Source organism: Geospiza fortis, unplaced genomic scaffold, assembly GCF_000277835.1.
Source record: "Geospiza fortis unplaced genomic scaffold, GeoFor_1.0 scaffold373, whole genome shotgun sequence".
NCBI lineage: Eukaryota > Metazoa > Chordata > Aves > Passeriformes > Thraupidae > Geospiza > Geospiza fortis.
Window position 1 is genome coordinate 114,741 of NW_005054518.1, and position 8,653 is coordinate 123,393.

An 8,653-nucleotide genomic window follows, 5' to 3' on the forward strand; every position below is an offset into this window, starting at 1 on the left:
ACAGGTACAGGTACAGGTACAAACTCTGATTGATTAAAAAGCTGAAATTAGGACCATAACTCTGTCTTGTCACTGTGGTTTAATGGAAAATAGTTCTTGTCAACAAATGTAATTTCACGCTAATAAAAGCTTGATTGGGGAAAATTGGGAAAGGCTTGTGTTCTGTAAAGCATTCAACTCCGTACCACAAGATCAATAATTGAAAAGTTTGTAGCCTCTGTCCTCTTGGCCCAGACAAGCACTCAGCTCTCTCCTTCTCCACTATTTCTTCCTTTTATTAAATATTGTCATTTTACACTTGTTCCTCAGGCTTTGAATGCCCCCTGATGCTGAGCCCTTTTCTGGGTTTGTGCTGCCTGTCCCACTTGTGGTGTGAAGGGAAACCTGCTTTATCAACAATAATAATGTCTTAAACTGTGTCCATCCAGATAAAATACTCAAATACTATTGAAAAAAATGCACTGATTTAAATCCTAAGCTTCCTTCAGCACCCTCAGCGTTGTGCTGCACTTGACTTAGGCAAAACCAAAATAACTGTACAGCAAAAATTCAAGCTACTGAAAGATGACAAACGTTGGAGGAAAAGTGAGAAAATATTTTCCGAGATGGGGAAGCTGAAGGCAGACACCTCCTGATGTGAGGCAGGGCAAATTGGGAAACCTGGGGGCTGGAACAGCCTCCAAAGTGTTGGCTTGTTTCTGTTGCTGCTCATTTGCAGTTCAGGGTGAGCACCTGAAGAATGCAGCCTTGTCACAGGAGAACACATCCCTGAGCACCACACAGCTAGAAAAGAGGGGAACAACAACACATCTTTAATTAATGAGAGATTCTGTCCCTGTGGGTCCATCTCTTGTGTCTCAGATGATGCATCAAGCTCAGTCTGCCCTGCCCTGCCGTGCAGCCAGCCAGCCTCTGGCAAGAGATTATCCCCTGGATGTCAAACAGCAGCTCAAGCCCCAGAAATCACATCAGCCCAAGGATAAACAGCATATCAACAAAACCATTAACTGCAGCAGCAACAAACACATCCACTCCCCCTTCCCTGAGCCATTAGACCCCATTTTCAAACACTTCTGGAAATAGGTTGAATGGAAATAGACTCTGGGATTCCCTCCTGGCCAAGGCTGGGAGAGGTATCACAGGAGCCCTGATGAAATGGCAAGCACTGAAATACAAGAACAGATTTCTGTTCTTTTGTCAAGAAATTGATTTTTGCCAGAAACAACATGCTGCAACCCAGCGTCTGTTCTTGTTAGACTTCAAGTCCTTCCAGGAGGAGTTCTTCAGCAAATTGGCTCATTTAGACACAACAGCCAGGAGCATGGAGAGGAAAAAAAGGGTTTTGTTCAAGGAAAGCCTCTGTATTGTAAACAGGATAAAAGGGGATGGAGAGAGTCACTTATCACTGTCTCTCATGTCCCCAGGTCATTCCTGTGTAGAATCTGCTGGAGAAAAAGGATTTCATATTCCCTGCTCTCCCAGAACCCCAGCTGGGGGATTTTCTCTGTCACACAATCTGCAGACCCTGTGTGCATTCAGCAGCAGTTTCAAACCCCATTATTGCTGTTCCCATTGCTGTTCCCATGGCTCTCCTCTGCCTGTGGAGCTCCCAAGGGGGAGCTGGATCCTCACAGGGCTGCCTCTGCTCTGCCTGCACCAGCCCATGTCCCCTCACAGCCATGGCGCTTGGGGCTCTCCCCGAAAACACTGATGCTCTGTTTAATATCAAATCCAAACAGGGTCTGCGTGCACCAGCTCTGCCTCTGCTCTGCCTGCACCAGCCCAGGTCCCCTCACAGCCATGGCACTTGGGGCTCTCCCCAAAAACACTGATGCTCTGTTAAATATCAAACCCAAGTAATGCATCTCTCCCTGTTTCTCTGTGTGATCCCATCAGGCACAGAAACTCTCTGCCCCCCTCCCTCTTTCTCTCCCCCCTCCCTCTTGCTTTGGGACACTCTTTGCATGCTTTGCTGATACAAATAACTGTGACTTTCAAAACAAGGGAGTGCCGAAGCCCAGGGCATTGTTTGGATGAGTGCTTGATGGAGGCTGCTGTGAGTCCAGCTGCAGGCCATGGGCTGCATGTCCCAGCTCTGACAGGCTCCTGGACACAAGGCAGACCTCACAGCACGCCTCTCAGCACTTCCAGCCTGGGGAAGGGGGCAAAACGAGAAGGGGAGACATGACAGGAATGTTGGAGACTCATCTATCAAATTTCTCGGGCTCTTGGGTGATGTGCTGGACCCAGGTCTCCCTGGGCAAGGAGCTTTTTAAAGACACATTGCACCTTCCTGCTCATCTTCCCAAATTAAGAAAATTTCACAGTCAGTTTTGAGACTGATCTGTGGCCATGAGAGTCACAAATGCTCAGAACATCATTCCCTTCTGCATAAATATCCCAGGGAAAGGGATATGGAAAGGATGGGGAAGGCCAGGCAAGGGAAGAAGGAGCCAAGGAGCAACTCTGCTATTTCATTCCCTCCCTTCCTCCTGTAATGAGGCAGGAAAACATGGCATGAATAAATAGGAATAGGAATAGGAATAGGAATAGGAATAGGAATAGGAATAGGAATAGGAATAGGAATAGGAATAGGAATAGGAATAGGAATAGGAATAAAATAAACCCAGTGGTGAGGGACACTGCAGCATCCCCCAGCCTGAGGGATTTTTGACACACAAATGGCTTGGAGGTTTGCAGAATATCCTGGGCAAGTGTATTTTCCTCATGCTTTCATCTTTTCCCTGGTGGCAGCCACACAGGGCTGCTGGAGGTGGAATACTGACCTTGATGGATTTTTGGTGCAGGCTCTCCATGGCTCTGTTAGTAGCCCCACACCTTCCCTGCACTATAAATGTTATATTATCATAATAATGATTAAATACAACTCACTTCTCCATGCAGGACTGAGTTCCTCATGCCTTTTCCCTGCTAATCCTGCCTGTTTGACCTTATCAATGAAATTCAGGAAACAGGAGCAAAGAGCCTCCTCCAACAGAGCCAAGGAGGCAGAAGGGGCAAGAAATTACATTGCCTTCCCCAGACAGTGCACAAATGAAATTCCAATAATCCTGCCACTTCTCCTTCCTTTTGCCCAGCATCAGGAACCTGTTAGGAGCCTCAGCTGCCTTCACCTGAAATGGCATCCCCCTGAATTCCAAATCCCACAGAAATCTCTGAGTTTTGGCCTTAAAAGTTCTGGCTTTGAAAATCTTTTGAATTTATTTACTGGGCAACCCTGATTAATAGTAATACGTAATAAATTTATTATGGCAGATTCTGTCTGGGCATTCTTAACCCTGGACTGGATGTGAATAATGTAACACTTACATAGGAAAATCTTAAAATCTGTGAGCAATACCATGTGCCATTATCCTGATTTTTCCAGGGGGTCAGTTCGCTGACAGTCAGTCTCTCTGAAATGTGTCAGGTTAAGAATTCCATCGAAATTAGACAACCTCATCAGCTGCTTTGGGAAATTTTAGGGGCAGATCTTTTATGTTCTCTTGCCCACTGAATAAGCAGCCATTTCCTGGGTCTAATTTTGGCAGACCAATCCGGATAACTGCAGTTCATTAGCTTAATAGGTTAATGCTGAACTGTTTCCCAAGTCAAATCTGGATGTCAATCTGCCTCATACTCATATTTTGTCACTATGGGGACCTTAAAATGAAAAAAAAAAAGGGAAAAATGTTTTTTATCTGCGTTTCCACGGGGCAATCCAGGTATGCAGAGTGGCCGTGCTGGGTCCCTCTCCCCGTGTCCCCCAGCTGGCTGGGATGCTGCAGGGGCTGTGCTCTGTTTGTTGTTAAAGCAGCCTGACACAAAGAGGCCCCAGGAGCTGCATGCACCCACAGGATGGATGTCTGCTCCTGTCAATCCAGCCCCAGTCCCCCAAGAGGGAAAAGGGGATTGTCTGCAGCACTGAGGGGGAGAGTTCTCTCAAGCATGTCATAGAGGAATTTTCCTAAAACCTTCCCCGGTAATCTGAACAAAACCTTCCCGAGGCTCTTGTGTTAATGGAGACCAGGAGAAAGTGTGGGGGCATAAAAGATGGAATTCACCATTCAGTGCTGCCTGTGCCAGAGCCACAGAATCGTGGAATCCCTGGATGGTTTGGGTGGGAAGGGACCTTAAAGCCCATCCAGTGCCACCCGCTGCCATGAGCAGGGACACCTTCCACTGTCCCAGGGTACTCCAAGCCCCATCCAACCTGGCCTTGGACTCTTCCAGGGGCAGCCACAGCTGCTCTGGGTATCTACTGTGGGTCCATAGTAGCAAGGCTGGTGCTGCTCAGTGTATTTTTTATATTCCAGGCATTTCCCAGGGCCCAGGTGAATCAGGTGCTCAGTGAGAGGGGTCCCAGGAGTTTCTGATAGCCCAGGAAGCTCTGGACTGCAGTGACACTCAGGAATGCACAGACAGCTGGATGGAGGGATCCCTTTGGAGTGGATCTCTTTACCAAGCTTGCACACAGCACCCAACACACCCCATTGAAGAGAAGATCCCTCTCTAGCCCTGATTCTCCTGATTCTCTAGTACTGACTCTCCTGATACTCTTACAAACTTTTTCCTCAGGAATTTAATTTTGCCATCTTCTCACTAGATGATTTTAATGCCTGTGGGTGACATGAATTTTATTTCCTTGGGGCTGGAAAACACTTGCCAAGGGATGGAGAGGCAGAGTGTGTCTCGTGAGCTTTTATATTCCTTAAGATTGAGGCTGAGGCTGGCAGTGGTTTGGCTCTGCTTGGCACTGCTGCCACAGCTGGAGCTGCACAGGGACATGAGGTCACTCCTTGGTGTGGTGGCACTTCCCCACCTGCAGGGACAGGGAGTCTGCCTGTGTTGCAGATCTTATCATCTCCAGTGATTAGCTGGCCCTGCACTGCCCCTGCTATCCTGAGCCATCTGTCAATTTGCTGCTTCTATTTCACATTCAGAGAAGGGCTTGTTTTCCCTACCGCTTATCTTCTGCTTTTTCTGACCAGACTAAATGGTGTAATCACCAAAAAAAATCTACCTCCAGCAGCCAGCCTTGCACCTTTTACCTCACATTTCTGACTCCTCCCAGGTCCAGTTGCATTTCCCACTCCAGTTACTGATTCCACTGGCAGCAGGGATTTGTCTGCCCCACTTAAAGACAGGTGAATTTAACACCAAATGAAATCTGGAAAATTACATCTACCACTCTTCCCTCTTTTAATGAGATTAATTTACTTTATAGCTCCTTCAAGTTTCCCAACACTGTCCTAAGCATGATGGTGCAGCAACAGGGGACATGAGAGATGGAACAAGATTTATTGGTCTCTCCAAGTGTTTTGGATTATCCCATAATCACTTTAGTCCCTGGTAAACCAATGTGTCCTACTCTTGTCAACCTGAATTTTCCAAGATAAAATTTTAACCCCTGCTGGACAGTTTGATGAATTATAAAAAATATGTAATATTATAAAATTATATGCTATAATTGTATTAGTGTAGGATATTATAAATGTGTGTTGGTAATGGGCACTCACAGCTTATCCCTACCTGTCCAGTCACAGATTTTTCTGCATCACTTCCCCACAGCCTCCAAACCAAGTAAGTTTTTTGTTCACAGCAAGTGGTGCAAAATCAGCCCATCTTCACTGATGGCAAAAGACTTTGGTGCATTTCCTCCTGCCAATACCCTTTTCCCAGTGCCCATAGCACAAGCTATGGGAAAACCACTCTTGCTTCCCCAGCCACTTTACTTTTCTGCTACAGCTATTTTAAAACACTGAAATTTTGAGTGTTTCAGATGCCACATTTATGTGCCTATGAGCTAAAATTAGAACTATCACATGTATTTTTGGGGGGAATTTTTATACTCAAAATAAAAACATCATTTGCATTGCAGGTTAATTGTGTCAGGTGAGGTGATGCCTCAGACCTGTGTGATAAATACATTTATCTGAGTTGTCAGGCTGAACACAGGGATGCTCACAAAATCCCCACTTTAAATCTCCAACCCTCTGTCTGAAGGGAGACAGAGGAACAGCAGAAAGAGATGAGCCACTCTTGCTTCCCCAGTCACTTTTCTGCTACAAAAATCTGAGTGTTTCAGATGCCACAGCCTTCGTTTGCATGACTGTGAGCTAAAATTAGAACCATCACATGTATTTTTTGGGGAGAATTTTTATACTCAAAATAAAAATATCATTTGCATTGCAGGTTAATTGTGTCAGGTGAGGTGATGCCTCAAACCTGTGTGATAAATACCATTGTGTGAGCTGTCAGGCTGAGCACAAGGATGCTCACAAAATCTTTAAATCTCCAAGCCTCTGTCTGCAGGGAGACAGAGGAACAGCAGAAAGAGATGAGCCACTCTTATGTAATTACCAAGCACATCACCCTCAGCAAGGAGAGCTGCGTTTGTGAAACCACAACAATGACTGCAGTGGCCCTGGGTGCTCCAGCTCAGCCTTGTGTGGATTTGCAATGTAAATCCCTGTGCCTGCTCCTGCCAGAGCTGCCTCCCTGGGATCCTCATCATCATCATCATCATCATCAGCAGCAGCAGCAGCAGCAGCAGCAGCAGCAGCAGCAGCAGCAGCAGCAGCAGCAGGACCATTCCTGCATTCTGGGGTCCCCCACTGCCCACGGATGGGGCCCAGGGAGGCTCAGCAGGAGCCTGTTGTAAACCAAAGGTGACTCCAACCAAGGGGAAAGAATGATGTATCTGACTCTATGGATATCAGAATATATCATATCATATCATATCATATCATATCATATCATATCATATCATATCGACTATAACACAATATACTATAATATACTATCATATACTATACTATAATATAATACCTATAATGCCTATAATACCTATAATATCTATAATATCTATAATATCTATAATAAATATAATATAATATAATAATATCATATCATATCATATCATATCACATATTATCTATCTAAAACTGAATCTGCCAAGCACTCAACTCTGCACACACTGCACAGAATCTCATGGCTGTCAGTGACAGTCCTGACACACACACACACACACACACCTGGCCCTGACAGGCCAAGGAAACAAAACATCTTCACTTTGGGTGACCAATCTCCATATTGCATTCTACTTTGGCACAAGATGGGCACAGCAAGTGATAAGAATTGTGTTTTCCCTTTCTCTGAGGTTCAGAGAATGTGAATCTCAGAAATCCTTGGGAAGAATTGTGCCTTGCTTTTCTCTGTGAAGAGAAATGTGGCAACAGGGACCCACCATGGCAGCACAGCTGGCTTGGCACCAGGAGGTGACATCTGCCTACAGAACTGTTCATGCCTCAAACTGGTGATAAGGGTGGCCATCTCCTCTTCCCTTCCCTTCTCCATTCCCCTCTTGGGAAGTGGGGATGTGTCACCCTGTTTTTTAAAGTTTTTCTAAGCCTTCTAATGTTCATATTCTTGTAACAAACTTTCTCACACACTTTATGTAAATAACTCATTGTTTTGCATTCTTTTATAGAGAAGGAGAAATTTGATGGACTGTTGGTTTGTCCAGTGTCATTGGGGAGGTGGCACTGTCATCCTCCAATCCACTGTCACTTTTGGAAATCTATAAATATTAAAGTAAAAAATTAAAACCACACTTTTTTACCTTAGAAAGCTGCATGTCTGTGTAGTTTTATTTTGTGTCCTGTAACAACAGGGATGCTCTTGTCACCACACAGCCCCAGGGTTGCTGGAGGTGGAGCTGGTCGGCAGGCTCCTGACCAGGGTGACACTGTCACCTTGTCCCCAGTGCCAGCCCTGGGGGTGCCTCAGAGGTTTGTCCACTCAGAGGGACAAACAGAGCAAGGACAAGGGCAGGGAGAAGCCTCTGAGAGGGGAAGCTGGGACCAGCAGCTCTGTGAGCAACTGCAGACCAGTGGTGGGCTTGGGGCTGAGGGGTTCATTGCAGGTCTCCAGCTCTTCTTCAGCTGCTGACAGCTCCTGAATGTTCCCAGGGAAAGGAAGAATCACAGAGTCATAGAATCACTGAATTATCTGGGTTGGAAGGGATCTTTAAGCTCATCTACTTCCTGTGATGGTGTTCACAGCGGTCTTATGTTGAGAGAAGAGACTAAGATTTGACTTTATGTTTCAGAAAGCTTGATTTATTATTTTATGATATATATTACATTAAAACTATACTAAAAAATAGAAGAAAAAGTTTCATCAAAAAGCTAGCTAATAATAGAAAAGAATGATAAGAAAAGCAGTTGTCTCGGACTCTCTGTCTGAGCCAGCTGAGTTGTGATTGGCCATTAATTATAAACATCTAAGATAGGCCGATCAAAGATCTATCTGTTGCATTCTACAGCAGTAGATAATCAATGTTTTCATTTTATTCTTGAGGTTTCTCAGCTTCTCAAGAGGAAAAATCTTAAAGAAAAGATTTTTTCATGAAAAGATGTCTGCGACAACTTCCAAACCCCTGACATGGGCAGGGAGAACTTCCAGTAGAAAAAATCCAAGCATCCAAGCCCCTGGTCTTGAACAGGGGCAGGGGGCACCCACAACTTCTCTGGGCTTAGTTTTGGACTGCTGGTTAGGGCCTGTCTGTGCTGGGTGGGAAGAACTCAGCAAAGGGGGGGAGATGGGATTTCCCAAGGTGCCCAGAGCACAGGAACATCTCTGCAGTGTC